Source organism: Trichechus manatus, unplaced genomic scaffold, assembly GCF_000243295.1.
Source record: "Trichechus manatus latirostris isolate Lorelei unplaced genomic scaffold, TriManLat1.0 scaffold00049, whole genome shotgun sequence".
Classification (NCBI taxonomy): domain Eukaryota; kingdom Metazoa; phylum Chordata; class Mammalia; order Sirenia; family Trichechidae; genus Trichechus; species Trichechus manatus.
The window spans coordinates 15,536,062-15,554,079 of record NW_004443985.1 but is presented as its reverse complement, the minus strand read 5'-3'; the positions used below and the strand labels follow the sequence as shown (position 1 = coordinate 15,554,079).

Sequence of the window (18,018 nt, the reverse complement as noted above, 5' to 3'; positions counted from 1 at the left end):
CAAAACAATTATGGTTGTAGAGAAGTTCTCAGCTTCCAGAAAGCCTAGGGAATATATTGTTTAAGTGTAAGCCTCTTTCACCGGCCCCATTCCTATCCTTTCTGTTGATCTGGTTTTGTGATTATATAACCCCCATGGATTAACTCCTAGAGATCTTTCCTGAAATCAAGTCTACATGGAAAGTTAAAGTGATTAATATGTCTGTATATTTATGCATTTGAAATGTTGAGAGGGAGGTTTATACACTGAAATGTTAACCATTATGTTAATTGGGCCATGGGATCTTTGGTGGACATTGTGGGGCAACACCTGAAGGCCTAAATTGGGGTGGGAGTGCTCTGTCCTTCTGGGCCTCATGAGAACAATTCCTGGCCACCTACCTGTGAATGGCACAATTCACACAATAATATAGTTTCTCATACAGCTTGGGAAGCACATATGCCTCGAAGACACTTGCTTCAGAAATGTCCCTGACGGTTGAGGCCTCTACTGTGTTTGGAATTATGGACTTTTTGAAGGCCTTGTCCTTGGGCACACAGGTGAAGTTGGTGCAGTGAATAGGCGGCACGTGGTTGCAGCCCTTTTTGGCACAACCATAGTTCCTCCTTTGCCATCCTGGAAGAGAGGACTCTAGAGAGCACAGATGATTCTTTCGTATCCTTGCCTGAGGTTGGGTTAGCAGACGTGGAGAAGGAGTTCTCTCCCTGGGCCTGGCTTTCCATCCTGCAGTTTGTCTCACACCTGTGTTGCTGCTCCTTTGTTCTTGCAAACAGTACATGCATAATTCTTCCTACTGCTTGTGAATGGGTGTTTGGGGGAGAGAGGAAAGGGAAGGTGGGCATGCAAAAGCAACAGGAGGTGTCGTCCTGGTCAGACAACTTTCCCTCATGTCTCTTTGGATATTGTGGGAGTTTCGGTTGTTGGTCCTTTGGCCTGCTGGGCTTTTCTTTCTGTTCATTCATTTAACAATTATTTACCGAGCGATACTATGTGCCAGGCACTTCCTAGGTACTGGGGATATAGCAGTAACAAAACAAATTTCCGTCTTACATTCTGTTTGTTGATGTTGTTAGTGGCCTTGAGTTGACCCCCTACTCACGGTGACCCCATGAACAACAGAAGGAAACACTGCCCGGTCCTATGCCATCCCCATGATCTATGGGAGATCGGACTGTTGTGATCCATAGGGTTTTCATTGACTGATCTTTCAGAAGTAAATCACTGGGCCTTTCTTCCTAGTCCATCTTAGTCTGGAAGCTCCACCAAAACCTGTGCAACATCATAGCAACATGCAAGTCTACCCTGACAGACAGGTGGTGGCTGCCCATGAGGTACCTTGTCGGGAATTGAACCTGAGAATTCTACCACTGAACCTACTGCCTTCTACATTCTGGTAGATAATTAAAAAGTTTAAAAAATTATGTCTGGTTGAATGGACATGGGGAATCAGGGGTGGAAAGGAGGAGTGTGCTGTCACAGTATAGGGAGAGCAAGTAGGGTCACATAACGTATGTATAAATTTTTGTATGAGAGACTAACTTGAAAGGTAAACTTTCACTTAAACTACAACAATAAATAAACAAACAACAACAAAAAATTATGTCAGGTTGAGATACCTGCTATGAAGAAACATAAACTGGGACAAGTCAGAGGGAAAGTGATGGGGGACGATGGTGAAGGGAGCCTTTTTTAAAAAAATCAGGCCAAGAGAGAAATCCTCTCTGATAAAGTGACGTTTGAGTAGAGACCTGAAGGAAGGCAGGGAAGGAGCTGCTATTCCAGGCAGAGGGAACAGCACACCAGGTCCTGAGGTGTGAACGTGCATGGGCTTTGCAAGGAATAGCAGGGAGTCCAGTGCAGCTGGGGCTGAGCTAGTGAGCTGCGAGTGGTAGGAGAAAAGGACAGAGGGGTAGCTGGGCCCAGGCCATGAAACATATAAATGATGCCTTTAGATTTTATGTGATTGAGATGGGAGGCTCTTGGGGAATTTTGGGCAGAAAAGCAACAGGATATGACATATTTTAGAAGAGTCATTTTTGTTCTATAATTTATTTGTGGGAGAAATAGTTTGGAGAAAAGATTGAAGTTGTCAAGGATTTCATTTTACTTGGATCCACAATCAACACCCAGAGAAGCAGCAATCAAGAAATCAAATGATGCAATGCATTGGGCAAATCTGCTGCAAAAGACCTCTTTAGAGTTCTAGAAAGCAAAGATGTCACTTTGAGGACTAAGGTGCACCTGACCCAAGCCATGATCTTTTCAATCGCCTCATATGCATGAGAAAGCTGGACAATGAGAAAGGAAAAACGAAGAAGAATCGACGAATTTGAATTACGGTGTTGGCAAAGAATATGGAATATACTATGGACTGCCAGAAGAACGAACAAATTTGTCTTGGAAGAAGTACAGCCAAAATACTCCTTAGAAGTAAGGATGGCGAGACTTCGTCTCATGTACTTTAGACATGTTATCAGAAGGGACTAGTGCCTAGAGAAGGACATCATGCTTGGTAAAGTAGAGGGGGAGTGAAAAAAAGGAAGACCCTCAACGAGATGGATTGACACAGTGGCTACAGCAATGAGCTCAAATATACCTACTGTTGTGGGGATGGCACAAGACTGGGCGGTGTTTCGTTCTTTTATATATGGGGTTGCTATTAGTTGGAATCAACTCGACAGCACTGAACAGCAACAAATTTATTTAAAATATATTAATACATATTAAAATATATTAAATATACATATTAAGTGTTGGGTCCCAACACTTGATTTTTTGCTACTTATTAGAGAAATAAATCACTTGTATATTTAAGAACTACATTCCATGCTACAATAGAATAGGAAATGATGCTTTCCAGAGCAGAAAATAACCAAATAGAGGTTTAGGAAACCATTTGTCCCAATTTCCATGACGGATAAAATCTTAGCCCCACATGCAGGTGTATGAGAAATGTAACTCTTTATTTTCCCATAAATTTACTTTCTTTCATGAATTCCATTATGCTGAGGGGTTCCCTCTTATATCTGGGTTTCTTCTCTCTCAGCTAATTTCAGTCTCACTGGGCACACGATAATTCTACTGCTCCTGTATCAAGTTGAGCTACAGGAAATATTGTGATATTATCTAAACTCAGGCTAATTTGGGGCCGCTCTCAGATTCACAAAATTATTCAGCCATTTCCTTGTTACTTTGAGGCTTGGGGAACTCCTATACCATGTGTCGATTTCTCTTAACGGGGTCGGGCTATCTTCATAGTCTCAGACCAGGAATGGGAGCTGAAGTTCCCTCTGCTCTCACATTCCTCCTAGCTTAATTGAAGTTTCCATTCCTACACTGGTTTCCTCAAAAACCCAGGGAATCTTTCCTAGTCTCAGGCAAGAAAATTTTGCCTTGTTTTAGAAGAACCTCACCTATAACCATCATCAAGATTGATAAAGACAGTGTCTTCTTTCCCTCTCCCTGACAAAGCAATTATACTGCTTCTTATTATTAATTGAAAAATATTATTAATACAATGATATATCTTTGTTTGTTTTTTAAAGAACTTTACCTAAAATCTTTGGTCTATGAATGGGTCAAATGCCTTTTAGGTGGTTCTCAGATGCCCCAAATTTGGGAAGCCATGGACTACATCCAGTGATAACTCCAATTGTCCACCACCTTTCTCTGGTTGAATTACTGCAAAATCTTTCATGTGCCAAATGAGCCATAATGCCATGGGTTTTTGGTGTGACTGCATCATTTATATATGAAATCTGCCCTTCTTGTCCTCCTTAGCTTGCATTAATTAGAGTTTTTACTTGACAACAAAGGCACCGTAAACACAAATGCAAACAAATGATTGAAATTTTGTATTTGGTTTTGAGCTGATATGGATGATTAAAAATATGCTTTATGGTAAATTTTTAAAATTACCTTGGGAATGAAATTGGAAATTAAAAAAAAATGCATAAAAAATTTGTTGGTTTCTGAGAATAACTCCTAAGAACCCCAGGGATCCTTGGGTTCAACTTAAGAGTACACTTTCTTTGACTCTCTAGACTTAGGAGATTTATTTTTATGTGCCGTGGTCACCATGCTTTTTACAGCTGTGGTCCTCCTTGCCTTACTGCCACCCCAGTGTCTCTGTGTGCATGAGATGTATTTATGCGTTTTTTTTTTTTTTGTTCCAGAGAGAGTATATGGTTATCTTTTTGGAGAGAAAGAAGATTGCTGTTAGATGCGAAATGAAAGGATTCCCGGGGGTGATGAGGCTGATTGCATTTGAAATGTTTTTATAGCAAGCTAGATGTCACCAATCCTTGTAAACATGTGTTTCGTAATCACTATTTTGGAGGAAAGAGTTGCACCAGCACATTTTTCAGTCTTGCTTGTAATCCATAGTAATTCAGAGTGGTCAGAATCTCATCATGCCCACTTTTGAATTTAAAAAAAAAAACAAAACCTGTTGCTGTCAAGTTGATTCTGATTCACTGTGACCCTAACTCTGCTCCATACGGGTTCCAAGAAGTAGCTGCTGGATTCAAACCGCCAACCTTTTGGTTAACAGCCAAGTGCTTAACCACTGCACCACCAGGGCTCCACTTTTGAAAGACATTCAAAATAAGCCACACTGTCAGCTCCAAAGCCCACTGAGGGACCCACAGAGAAGTGGTGGAGAGTTTATAGCAGAATTTCAAAATACAACTGCCTTGGTCTTATTTTAAGGCATGCTCTGTCCACAGTGCACTTTTCATTCTCCAGATTCTTTTCCTTGGTGAATGACCACGGCTTTTGCTAACATTAGGTAAGCAGAATAAAAGCATTCTGAAATGCAGGAGAAGGATTAATTCCTTGTAAAACATTTTAAACTTTTGTGCTTCTCTAATCGATGAATAGTCAGAGAAGTCTCCTCTCAAACTCCCCCTTGGCTGTGTCTTTGGGCTACCTTCTTACTCAGCTGAACTGATTAAGACTAATTTTGGTAAAAATAAATTCGTGCCTGGGCAAAAAGCTGCTGTGCAGAGTATCAGCCAGAAACAATTAAATCCAGATTCATTTTGTAACGAAGATTTTTAATAACGTCTGTGGTATTGGATATCATCCTGATGAACCAATGGCAACATAATGTCCCAGTCGTCAGAAGATTCTAGAATTTACTGGCTATATTTTTTTCTCACTAAAGAGTTGCAATTTGATTTTGGCATATCATTCTCTCTGGTAATGGTTTCAAATCAGCCTGTTTGATTCATGGCTGCACAGAGAAAGTTTTCTCAGGAGCTGGTAGGATGATTGTTGAAAATAGAAAGTCAAGAGACAGATGGTAGACTTTAATTTACTGGCTCATCTGTTTTTGCAAGAAATGATTATACACTCAAAGTAAGTGGTACCAGAAGCAAATTTGAGGCTGATCTCACATGTTTACTTACAGATAGATAGCTGCTGTTGAGTCAACCCTAACTCATGATGACATTATGTACAACAGAACAAAACATTGCCTGGTGCTACATCATCCTCCTGATTACTGGATGTTTGAGCCCACTGTTGTGATTTTGTGCCAATCCATTTCACTGAGGGTCTCCCTTACCCTCGCTGGCCCTCTACCTCACCAAACATGGTGTCTTCCTCTAGTGATAGAGCCTTCCTGATGATGTGTCCAAAGCAAGTGAGTCAGACAATGTTCTGTTGTGATCCATAAGGTTTTCACCGGCTAATTTTCAGAAGTAGATTGCCAGGCCTTTCTTCCTAGTCTGTCTTAGTCTGGAAGCTCCACTGAAACCTGTCCACTATGGGTGACCCTGCTGGTATTTGAAATACCAGCAGTTGAATTTCCAGCACCACCGTGGCATGCAAGCCACCACAGTGTGGCAAACTGACAGATGGGTGGCCGTGTTGACTTATAGAGAACTTGAAATACAGCATCAGGGACAGCCTAATACCAGAGCAAGTACAGAGAGAGGACCCCCAAGGACATGGACAAGATGTGACCTGGGGCTGGAGAGGCTATGAGAGGTCATTTGCTCTGAGACTTTTACAACCTCCTTGTCAGATGATAGTTTAATCTTGCTTGAACCCTTTGAATGATGGGAGAACTTTCTATTTCTGTTTGTAGATAGTTTAACTGTTGACATAGTTCTTCCTTCTTTTTAACTGATATCGACTTCTGCATAGTTCCATTAATTAATCCTGGCTATGCCCTTTGGAAGCAACATAAATTGATTTCCTATTCCACCTGGCAAATAGCTTTGGAGTGAGCTAGAAAGTCATTTCAAGTCTTCTACTGGCTAAACGGTTCCAATTCCTTGGATCATTCTCCATATGAAGTGGGTTGGGTCCTGGCTCATAAGCCCTCTGAATTAGCTAGAGGAACTAGGAGGAGACAGAAATAGCTTAAACTTGCTCAGCCCACCTATGTAGCACAATCAAACTGAAATTCAGTTCATAAAAAGGAAAAGAAGCTTGTTTATTTGGTTGCAGGGATAAAGCAGAAGTAGTGGCATCAACAGATCTTCTCTCAGGTCTCCCATTCTTATCCCAGACACCATCTGCAGGTCCAGACACCATCTCTCTGTAGCCTGTTGATGGATGGTACAAGGACTTAGTGGCTGTACCCTGCTCCTTTAAATAAAGTCAACCCACTTGCTCATCACTCCACCCTTGGCTGATAAATGCAAGCATTTCTGGACCAGAGGTTTCCAGAACTCTGATGGAGGTTTAGGTGTCCCTAGAGACAGATCTGCTTTGGGGATTTCAGCCTGGCTGAATGGGGAGACCTATTCAACCAGAGCCTTTGGTCTCCTTTTTCCTTTACACGTTCAGGTTTCCTATTACTTACTGTCATTTTTAAAAATTAGGTTCTGCAGCTAGGAGACCATTTATTAGCCAGGACCATTTGTCACTTTCTTTCCTCTTTCCCTTAGTCATCTCCAGGCCATCTTTGATTTTATCTCCCTTGTTCTGAGGCCGTAGATTATGCCTTACCAGAATTCTGTTATCTAATCATTTAATGCCCATTATTTACCACCCATATGTTAGTTTGTTGCGCTGTTGCGGCTGACATGTTGCTATGATGCTGGAAGCTATGGTACGGGAAACATCAGCAGGGTCATCCGTGGTGGACAGGTTTCAGCAGAGCTTCTAGACTAAGACAGACTAGGAAGAAAGGCCTGGAGGTCTACTTCTGAAAATTAGCTAGTGAAAAACGTTCGGGATCACAGCAGAACATTATCCAAGATAGTGCTGGAAGATGAGCCCGCTAGGTTGGAAGACACTCAAAATATGCAGTGGCCAAAACCATGGACTCAAACGTACTAACGATCATGCAGATAGCAAAGGGTAGGATAATGTTTTGTTCTGCTGTTCGTAAGGTCGCCGTGAGTCAAAGCCGACGGGACAGCAACTAACAAGGACAACATCACATGGGAAATACAACACGAGTGGTTCAGGGAAGAAATAGCAAAAAGATGATTGAAACCTGGCAGCTTTTGGGGAGGTCCTCAGGTGCAGGGAATTGAAATAATCACGTTTCTCATTTCGTGATGGCTAAAACCAGCAGCCTCTGACGGCTCTTCTCTTGCTGGTTTTCATTTCTTCTCTCTGTATCTCCCCCACGTAGGAATTCAGTCTAATGTGCTTGATATATGTCCTCAGTTATATGTGATTCCATGTAAAATCTATGGTATTCCTTTGTATGCGTTTGTAGTTTATGTAATTAAGAGTGTATTACCTAAGTCTTGTTTTGTTTCTTATGTGTTCCTGTATGCTTGTCTAGGCTAGTGCTTCTACTGCTGCAGGAATTTCCATGGGTTATAGACGTCCACTCTAGTATTCATTTCTTCCTCACTAGCTTGAGTTCAAAGGGGCCCTGGTGGTGCAACCGTTAAGCGCTTGGCTTTTAACCGAAAGACTGGAAGTTTGAACCTACTCGGCCATCTTGCAGGAGAAAGACCTGACAATCTGCTTCTGTAAAGATTATAGCCAAGAAAACTCTATGGGGCAGTTCAGCTGTCACATGGGGTTGCTAGGCACCCAACAACAAAGCTTGCGTTCAATTACCTGATATTGCACAGGCTGTCATGCTAGGATGACCATGCCTATAGATCTGTGTAAGAGTTTGGGGTGTGTTCCCAGGAACGGAAGCTTGGTTATAGGAAAGCCTCATCTCAGAGGACTGCTGATGCTTTCACAGATGGGCTGAACCAGTTTACACTCATATGAGTAGGGGATGAGGGCCTCATCTTCTTACTTTCTTGTTAACGCTTGGTGTTTTCTGTCCTCTTCATCTGTGGGTGTAAAGTGGTGTCAACCTTCATATTTCCAATTACTAATGAGGTGGGAGATAGCTTGTTAGTCATTTGGGCTTCCCCTTCTGTAAATATTCTTTTTTTTTTAAATTGCGTTTTATGTCTTTTTCTGGTTGATTTGCAGAAACCTCACTATGTATTCCTGATACTAATCCCTTGACGTTTCAGACACTGCAAATATCTTATAATTTTTTTCTCTCTAACATATCTGGATTTGGTTTGCTAATATTTTGTTTAAGACTTTTGGTGTCTCTCTTTAATTGCAGGTGAGAGTGGAAGTTGGGTAAGAAAGCTCTTATTAATTTCCTGTGGAAAATTCCACAAGGACCTTCACTTTATTAATTTATCCTTATGTCTATGTGCAGACTTTTAAATAAATGTATCTACCAGATGCCAGCTAAAGCCCTCTCTTCAGATCCAGGTGAAATTGCTTTGAGAAACTCTTCTCTCAATTCTTGGGAACTAGACAATAACTCCAGAATTCTATGAAATTTTGTATACTTATAATATCACAATCCTCTCTGTTTTGAGGCTCTCTTGTTCCACATCAACATTGGTTTACACAAGAAATTCACCTGTACCATGCATTTGCCAATTTTAAGTTGATAATTGGAGTCCTTGTGTGATGTAGGAAACCCTGGTGGTGTAGTGGTTAAGAGTTACAGCTACTAACCGAATGGTTGGTAGTTCGGATCCACCAGGCACCTCTTGGAAACCCTATGGGGAAGTCCTACTATGTCCTATAGGGTTGCTATGAGTCAGAATTGACTCGATGGCAATGGGTTTGGTTTCGTTTTGGTTTTGTGTGGTATAAGGAGCCCTGGTGGCACGGTGGTTAAGAGCTCAGGTTGCTAACCAAAAGGTCGGCAGTTTGAATCCACCAGCTGCTCCTTGGAAACCCTATGGAGCAGTTCTACTTTGTCCTGACTCAACGGCAACGGGTTTTGTGTGGTGTAAACAGTTTATGTGCTCAACTGCTAGTCGAAAGTTTGGTGATTTGAGCCCACCTGGAGGTGCCTCAGAAGAAAGGTCTGGCAATCTACTTCGGAATAGTCAGTCACTGAAAACCCTAAAGAACACAGTTCTTCTCTGACACACATGGAGTCACCATGAGTCCGAGTTGACTTGACAACAACTACTTGGTTTTTTTGATCGAAAGTTCAGACTGTTACAGCATGGGATCACATCTTGAAACACAAGAGCTCTGTCATCTTTGCTTTTCTCTCTTCCCCCACTCCAACCTCCATTGCTATAAATTCTTCTCCTTTCATTATACAGAGCAATTCAGCACTCTCCAAACTTGACTACTCAGTTCCCAGAAAGCTTAGCAAAACAAAATGTCTGCTTGTTGGAATGTCACCTCTGGAAGCCTGCTGGGTTATAAACACCAAAACCCATTGCCCTCAATTCTGACTCACAGTGACCCTACAGGCCAGTAGAACTTTCCCATAGGGTTTTCAAGGCTGTAATCGTTATGGAAGCAGACTGCCACATCTTTCTCCTGTGGAAAGGCTGGTGGGTTTGAACAGATGACCTTTTGGTTAGCAGGCGAGTCCTTAACCATCGGGCCACCAGGGCCCCTTGGGTTATAAAGGTCCTGTAAAAGGAAATTACCCTAATGCTGCCACACCAACCAGTGATTTTCATGCATTTTAGCTATTTTTATAAACTTAATTTTATAAACTTATGTTTCTTGCATCTCCCTGGAGTTGATTACTATTCCCAGCGTAAAGTAGGGATTCATTTTAATTCTACAGCAGTATTTACGGCCTCTCTCCCCACTATTCTGTTACTTGTGGTTTGTTGGGTTGGGTCGAATGCAAACTATTAATGTATTTTTGAGATTCCTAGATAATTCCTTTTTAAGAAACTCCCTACTACACCTTAAGAGCTCGGCTGCTAACCAAAAGGTCGGCAGTTCGAATCCACCAGCCGCTCCTTGGGAACCCTATGGGGCAGTTCTTTTCTGTCCTATAGGGTCGCTATGAGTCGGAATTGACTTTTTTTTTTTTTTTTTTTTTGATTAATACACATTTTGGTTATTGTTAATTTGTTATGTATTTTTCAGGGTTAGGGCAATTCAACCATTAACACTTCTTTAAAAAGATACCACATTTATTTTTACATTCTTGGCAGCTTATAATTTTTTTTTCTCAGAAAGAGTATTTTATTCTTTGTTTTCCTCCCTGTTTGTTTCTATTTATTAATTTATTTTTTTATTGTGGTAACATAGATGTAAGAAAACATTTGCCATTTCAACATTTTTTCACATGTACAATTTAGTGACATTCATTGTGTTCATGGTGTTGTCAATATTATTTGTTTCCAGAGTTTTCCACCACCCTTAATGGAAGCTCAGTGTGCCCTAAGGAGTCCTTTTCCTTCTCCCTTCCACTGGCCCCTGGTAGCCACTAATAAACTTAGTTCTCTATACACTTGCCTATTCCAGATATTTCATGCAAGTAGAATCATACAATATTTGTCCTTCTGTGACTGACTTATTTCACTCAGCATGCTGTTTTCAAGGTTCAACCATGTTGACGTATGTATCAAGATGTCATTTCTCTTTATGGCTGAGTAGTATTCCATTGTATGTTTGTACCACATTTTGTTTATCCATTCATCTGTTGATGGATATTTAGGTTGTTTCCATCATTTGGCTATCTTGAATACTGCTCTTGCTTGCTTATTCTTATAGGTAAATTTTCCCATCACTTCTTAATGTTCTAATAAAAAATTAAATAGTTAGGTATTTCATTCAACTATTGATAAATGTTGCCAATCTTCAAATAATATTATCTACTCCTCCATTTATCACATTAATTCTTGTATTTCTACTAAAAATGTATGGTATTTTTCAATTATCTCTTATTCAATGAATTGTTAATAACCAAATAGATATGGTATTAAATATTTATGTCTGATTTAATCAGAAATAAAATTTTTATCATTTTTTTTCTAATTCTAGGTCAGTATTTTTAAAATTAATATTTTAAATTTTGGATTCATTTCCTTAGATTGTCAGGTATTAAAGTAGAAAAAAAAAGTAAAACAGATATAAAACCAGAAGCTCAAAAGTTAAAGTAATAATTCAACCCCACAAAATATAAACATAAAAGATAAGATAGAGCAGGAAGAATAAAAAGATTTGAGAAAGAATAATGAAAAGATATTTAAATGTAATATAAATATTTATTTAAATAGAAATCATAAAGTATTAAAAATGAAATGGTATTAAATATTAAGTTTAACAGAAGTTGAAAAACTAGAAAGTTGGAGAAAAATGAATGAAATAAAAATAGACCCGGAAAAGAAGTGATAAAAGATCAAAGGTAACATAATACACCACTGGATTCTAGGAAGATATAGTAAAAAGAAAAAGTTAAGAGATTAAAATGAGAAAAATAGAAATGGCAAAGGAGACACATTTATAACATCCTCACTTATACCACACTTAGAAAATCCTCTGTTAACTGAAAGGTTGGAAGTTTGAGTTCACCCAGAGGCACCTCGGAAAAAAGGTCTGGCCATCTACTTCTGAAAAATTAGCCATTGACAATCCTATGGGTCACAGTTCTACATGTGGTTGCTGGTGGCTACTGGTTATATATACACACGTACGTATTCTCTAAAATAAAATAAATAATTTCTTTGGGGAGGGAAATATGTTTGTTAGGGTGGAGTTGGGAGATACATAATATAGAAAAGAGATAAACATAAAAATCATACACAGTCCTTTGAATAGAGAGTAGGAGAACCCAGGAAATAGTACTCTGAACTAATCAAGCCCAGGGAAATAGTAAATGCTTACTCCTTCTTACCTGGGCTGGCTTTTTTCATGAACCAGGGAGGATGTAATCAAAAACTTCTTTTGGAAAGTGTTTAGTTGGTTCAGATCTTCTGTGTCAAAGAAACCCCATTGCTGTACTGAAAATGGATGTGCTTTCAGACTTACCTTTCGGCATGGACATTTGTTGCTTTTGCTTGTCTACCATTCCTCCCCACTTCTTGTGTGGTAATGAGACTTAAAATTTTCTTTGAGGAATGATCCCTGCCCCGACTTTCAGTTCATAGTTTCGGTGGGGTTGATTATTCCTCTCTTCCTCTACCCAGTTCCAGGGACAAGTATATTTCAGAGGCTCAAGCGAATTAGCATATCCATCCTCCTCACCACACTGACTGGCTCAGGAATGGGCACATAACTCCATCTGGGTCAATGAGAATTAGGCTCAGGAGTTTCATTGGAACTGCTGAGGAAAACAAACTCTCTTTACACTGGATTTGGCCTATAAGATTAATTTCAGAGCTACTAGGGACCACCATAAGGTGAAAGGCTATATAAGCATGAAGTCTACATGAACAAAATCTCTAGAGTTGAAAATATACATGGAGAGATGAAGTGAGGTACCTCCTAATAACAGTGAATGAGCACCTAGGTCCAGCCATGCCTGAAGCTATCTTACTCCTGAACTTCCCAGATACAAAAGCCATTAAATTCTCTTTATGCTTAAGCCAGTTGAAGTTTTTGACACTTGCCACACAAAGGAGCCTAACTAACTTGTGTTTAGGGCAATGGGGATTGAGGTGTATGTTGGTTGCTGAGGTTTATATAATTCCATTAATCATTAATATTCTGAAACATTTTGAGAAAAGAAGATGAACGTAGTCCTTGAGATAGAAAAGCTTGACTCTCCTACCCATCTCCATGGCTTACTCCAAAGAGATAATCCCCCATCAGCCCTTTACTTCTCTCCTCCCCTCCTGCCATACCATCTTCCCAGATAAATTTGTTTTATTAGATGTCTACGAGACAAATGCGCTTACATCCCCGTTTTCTTCCCTTTTGGTAGCAGCTGAGGTGAGCAGAGCAGGCAACACTGTGGCCATTTCGTAAACAATAATATTTAAAAGAAAGAGACGGGAAAGTATATGAGTTATAAGCTTTTTCTTTTTTTTTCTTTTTTAGATTTTAAGCTTATGAATTTATCTATGCCCACTATATTCATAATTACAATTTAATATCTGCATACAAAAGCTATGTAAAAATCCATTTTTTCCCAAATATACAAATTTTCTTTTTGGATAGTTTAAAACATTTCGATCACAGATTTCAACAGAGTTTTAGGCTGAAAAAAATATTACCAATCTAGCAATATCACTTAACACTGTTTGCAAAACAAAAATCTTTCAATGCCTGTAAATCTTTTCCTATCCTGTAATAGTCTGCGATTCTCAGGGCATGAAAACATTATGGAAAAAGAAAGTGTTTTTTTCTGAAGAGAGCATAGAGAACAAATTTGGCTCTATGCTCAAATTAAAAATGCCAAGTCAATTCCTGTTAACCCGTTGCCATTGAGTCGATTCCGACTCATAGTGACCCTATAGGACAGAGTAGAACTGCTCCACAGGGTTTCCAAAGAGTGGCTGGTAGATTCGAACTGCTGACCTTTTGGTTAGCTGCTTTAGCACTTAACCACTGCACTACCAGGTCAATCAGGAAGGCCCAAAAGAAAGAAATGGCATAACGTCAGTTGATTCATGCCCTGATACTTTTCTCTATCAACAACACCTGTACAATGAAATAAAGTGTCTTCTCTTGTCTTACATTGTGCTCCGTAATTTACATGACTATTATCTGCATCCTGAGGAGGACAGATTTGTATCTGATTGTCTTGTGCATAAGGTGGGTCAGCTTTAACTGTGCAACAGAAAGCCACACACAGCGTTTTACCTGCACGATATTGCTCTCAAAGGCAATATGAATTAATGTGGAAACACATTATAATGCACACGTTTTGCATTTGCAAACATTTATACAGCACAGTAAAAATTCTGTGACAAGGCCAAACCTTTTTTCCTAGTCTTTGTGTGTGTGTGTGTGTGTGTGTGTGTGTTTAATTTTTTTTTAAAGATTAAAGTAAAATGTTTCAATTGTAAAAAATACACACCGGGCAAATCCTTACCTGGGTAATAAATATCTACATCACAGTACAATAAAATTTCTTCTCTATAAAATTTAAATATGGATTATAGTCTATTGCTATCAAAAGAAACACTATGCTAATATTTCCATATTATTAAAATAACAGGAAAAATTATGAGCTTATTTTAGAACCTGATGCTATAGCCATTGAAAAGGGCAAAGAGATTCAAATGTCTGCATCACTCTCCTTTCAGAGAGGGGCTGTGGCTTGATTATTCTCTTCAACTCAGTTCATGAAAAAGGTTTAGCCTTATAAATGCTGGCTACGTTTCAAAAACCATAAGACCGATTTCATAATTTATGATTCATGCAGCAAAAGGTCAATATGACACGAACAGGTTAGAGTTCCATAGAATCAAAATGTATCACTGACGACATGCTTTGAGGGTGCTCAGCACTTCCGTGGAGGCTGAGTCTGGGGAGGGGCTTACTGTCGAGGAGCGGACGAAGCTTGCACACCTGTTCACACAAGAGCAACTAGAAGAGCGTTGCTGGGGCAGAGCCGGGGCGGCCCGTCCACCCTGTGACCACTCTGCAGGCTGAGGGTCATCACTCAGGACACAGGGGAGGGGGCATCGCTAGGTTGAGGCGTCAACACGTCAAGCGTGTCATTGAGGACCGACCGAGGCTCATTTGACTAGAAAAAGCTCTGAGGCGGCACGTGGTGTTTTGAGCAGAACCATAAAGAATAAAAGATCTTATTTTTTTTTCACTATTTCTGGAAATACTGCACGTCTACACTGAAGAGCAAAGTACACTTGAGGGGCACACAAGCGCGCGCGCACACACACACACACACACCCCCCACACCACTCATCTCCAAACTTTAACTGATTTATAAATATGAATCCCAGTAGTACAGACGGGTTCTACTCTACTGGGATGTCTCCCCACCGTGCGAGACGGATGGGGAAGGGTGTTTCAATCAGGTTCACAATGGATTTGAAAGTCCTGACGATATAAGGAAAAAAAAGGGATTAAAATCCAGAGCGAAACCCTCACGATTAAGTCTTATGAGATGGAGTTTTGAGATGCTCTAAGTACCTCAATTAGTTACACAAGGAATGAGTTTAGTTACTTTGACCACCAGAGTCCTAATCCTTTGAGTCCTTATAGCCTTTTCTGTCAACCTGAAGTACACTCGTGCTTGTCCTACTCAGCGTACAGTATTAAGCCTCCAACAAGATTTTTGGACCAGCGGTTTGCCTGTTTGAGGCAATCATTTGAGGGGCTGAGGGCCAAACATGACTTTACTTGGGACTGGCTGGGTTACTGTAGATATATTGAACTGTTTGGCCAATTCCCAAGCATAGTTAATCCCCAAAGCATTCTGATTTAGCTGTAGATCAGCTCTGTACTTACATTTGAATGTGGGTGTGTCTGACGTAAGGGCTGATTGTCAAACAAAACGAGGAAACTTGCCGGGGAAGGCTGACTGAGGAGTCTGTGAACCCCTCCAGTGCATACCGCCTGTTGGCCTTCCTCTCAGTCCCTTCTGAGGGCAAACCTCACCCACACCACAAATGTTCTCTGAGTCACCCTGGAGCATAGAAGGCGGTTCAATGTTTCTGCTTCAGAGTACTTCTCCAAGGAGAGGGCACAGAGGTTGCTGAGATGTTGGTAAAGTAAGCACTCAAGGAGAATGGCTAGAGGCTAACTAGAAAAAGCCAAACCAAAAAAAAAAAAAACTATATGTAGATAAAGTCAAGGCAGGTAATCTACCCGTGACCTTCGTGCTTATAATTTTCATTTTATCACCTACTTCCTTTCTCTGGTTAGTTAGCAAGATCCATGGTGATACTCTTGTTTCCTTTTTCCCAGAAGCCAGAATAATTGCTTCAGTTCATTAAACATAGAACTTTCCCCCAGATTATTTCGATCATACTTGGGGTTTTCAGTGCTGTATCTCTCCGACTTTTTCCAAGGCCATGCTACCTTCTTCTACATAGTCTTTTAGTGTTGTGCCAACTTCAACATTATCCTGAACCAACATCAAATACACTTTTCTTAACTGCTAATAAGGCCATGCTTTTGTCGAATAAAGCTAGAAGTGTGAATATGAAAGAAACCATCAACAGAACCAGATTTGCCCCCTGGAAATTCATACAATAGTAAAGATGGGAAGGGTTTAGAGATCATCTAATCCAAACGACTTACTCAGCAGGTGAGACAACCAAGAGCCAAAATCACACATCTACCAATGGACACAGCACAAACTAGAACTCAGGCACGCTGACTTCTGGGCCAGTTAATGCTCCACCAAACTTAAAAAAAAAATTAGTCAACTTGGTTTTCACAGTGACTTACATTCCTTTGTTTTCAGGTGAACCTCACTGATATGGCTTATTTTCCCCAGAGTCTCCAGGATAAGGCAGTAAAAGGCAGGCAAAGGAATAGCTTATATCTACTATGCCAGTGAAAGATGAGGTACATTCAATTGCATGGGTACATTCTTTGCCCATTTTCTGAAGTTGAAGTGATGAGGTGTCACCATTTGTTTTGTGGGCACAAGCTACTCCAGCGTAGGGGAGGTGGTTGGGTAAGGGGGGTGGGAGAGTGTACGTGCGCATGGTCTGCGGGTATTTTCTATGAGTGTCAGTCAGTGGGAGCCCTGGTGGCGCCGTGGTTAGGCGCTCGGCTGCTAACTGAAAGGTCTGTGGTTCGAACCCACCAGCTGCTCCTTAGGAGAACAATGTAGCAGTCTGCTTCCGTAAAGATTTGTAGCCTTGGAAGCCCTATGGGGACAGTTCTACTCTTTCCTGTAGGGTCACTATGAGTCGGAATTGACTCTGACATCGGGGAGTAGTAGTAGCATCAGTCAGGACAATGCTACCAGAAGGACAGAGAGGGTCAGTGGCAGGACCAGTATCTTCTGTCTTTGTTTAGTGATAGTCATGCTATTTAATGCCTTGGACTCAGAGGGAAGATGAGGACAGGAAACATGTGTGAGTCAAGCAAAGAGCTTGAGGATCTAAGACTGGCAGGAAGCAGTCACAAACCATCAGTACATGAAGGAACACTCAGAACACGGCAGTTTCCTTCGACTCAAAAATGTAATCGCGCTAATCTTTCCTCAAAATTCTTCCAGAATGAGACTCAAATTTCAGCTTGTTATGTCTCCTTGATTAGAAGATTTGATCCATAGGGAAATCTGTTGTCAGCTCAGCAAAGATGCAATCAGGGTAAATAACTTCTGGAGCTTGGAAGATGTCAGATCAGATGCCATTGAAAAGTGACAACATCCTGTAAATAAGTTTGATTTGTGTGGAAATTTTCTCTGAGCCTAATCTGTAAAGAAGCTTTCCTACTGTGAGGTAATGCTATGTGAATTTTGGGACACTGTTGAGTTCCCGACGTTGGTGAACATTTCTAATTTCTTGGGGCTCACTGAAAAAGTTTTTTCTTTTCCCTTATTGGCCTCAATAGGTCATCTTTGAGTCATTCCCTTGTATCGTGTGAGTTAAATCATAAGGTTATAAAAATTATATTGAAAAGGATGGCTAATTTTACAGGGCACAAATATTCCTGTGCATTTTAAGTTATGCTTCTAGGAGAGAAGGAAGGCCTCCGAAAACATTAAGCTCTTGAATAGTTGCAAATGTGTTCCGACCTTTCTCTACAAAGCTGAAAGCCATTATCTAATCAGAGGTGGTCTGTGTTCTGCTAGCTTGAGCCCTGCAAAAATCAGGATTGGATCAAGACTACAATAGTATCTTGGTTTTAAGGCTTCTTTAGTCTTCTGCCCTGGGT

The 18,018-nt window shown here is 40.4% G+C and overlaps 1 pseudogene; it reads right to left on the bottom strand.

The window, feature by feature from the left end:
* Window positions 1-265: 265 nt before the first annotated feature.
* On the bottom strand, window positions 266-778 carry LOC101346912 (40S ribosomal protein S26-like; annotated as a pseudogene).
* Between the last annotated feature and the right edge of the window lie 17,240 nt (window positions 779-18,018).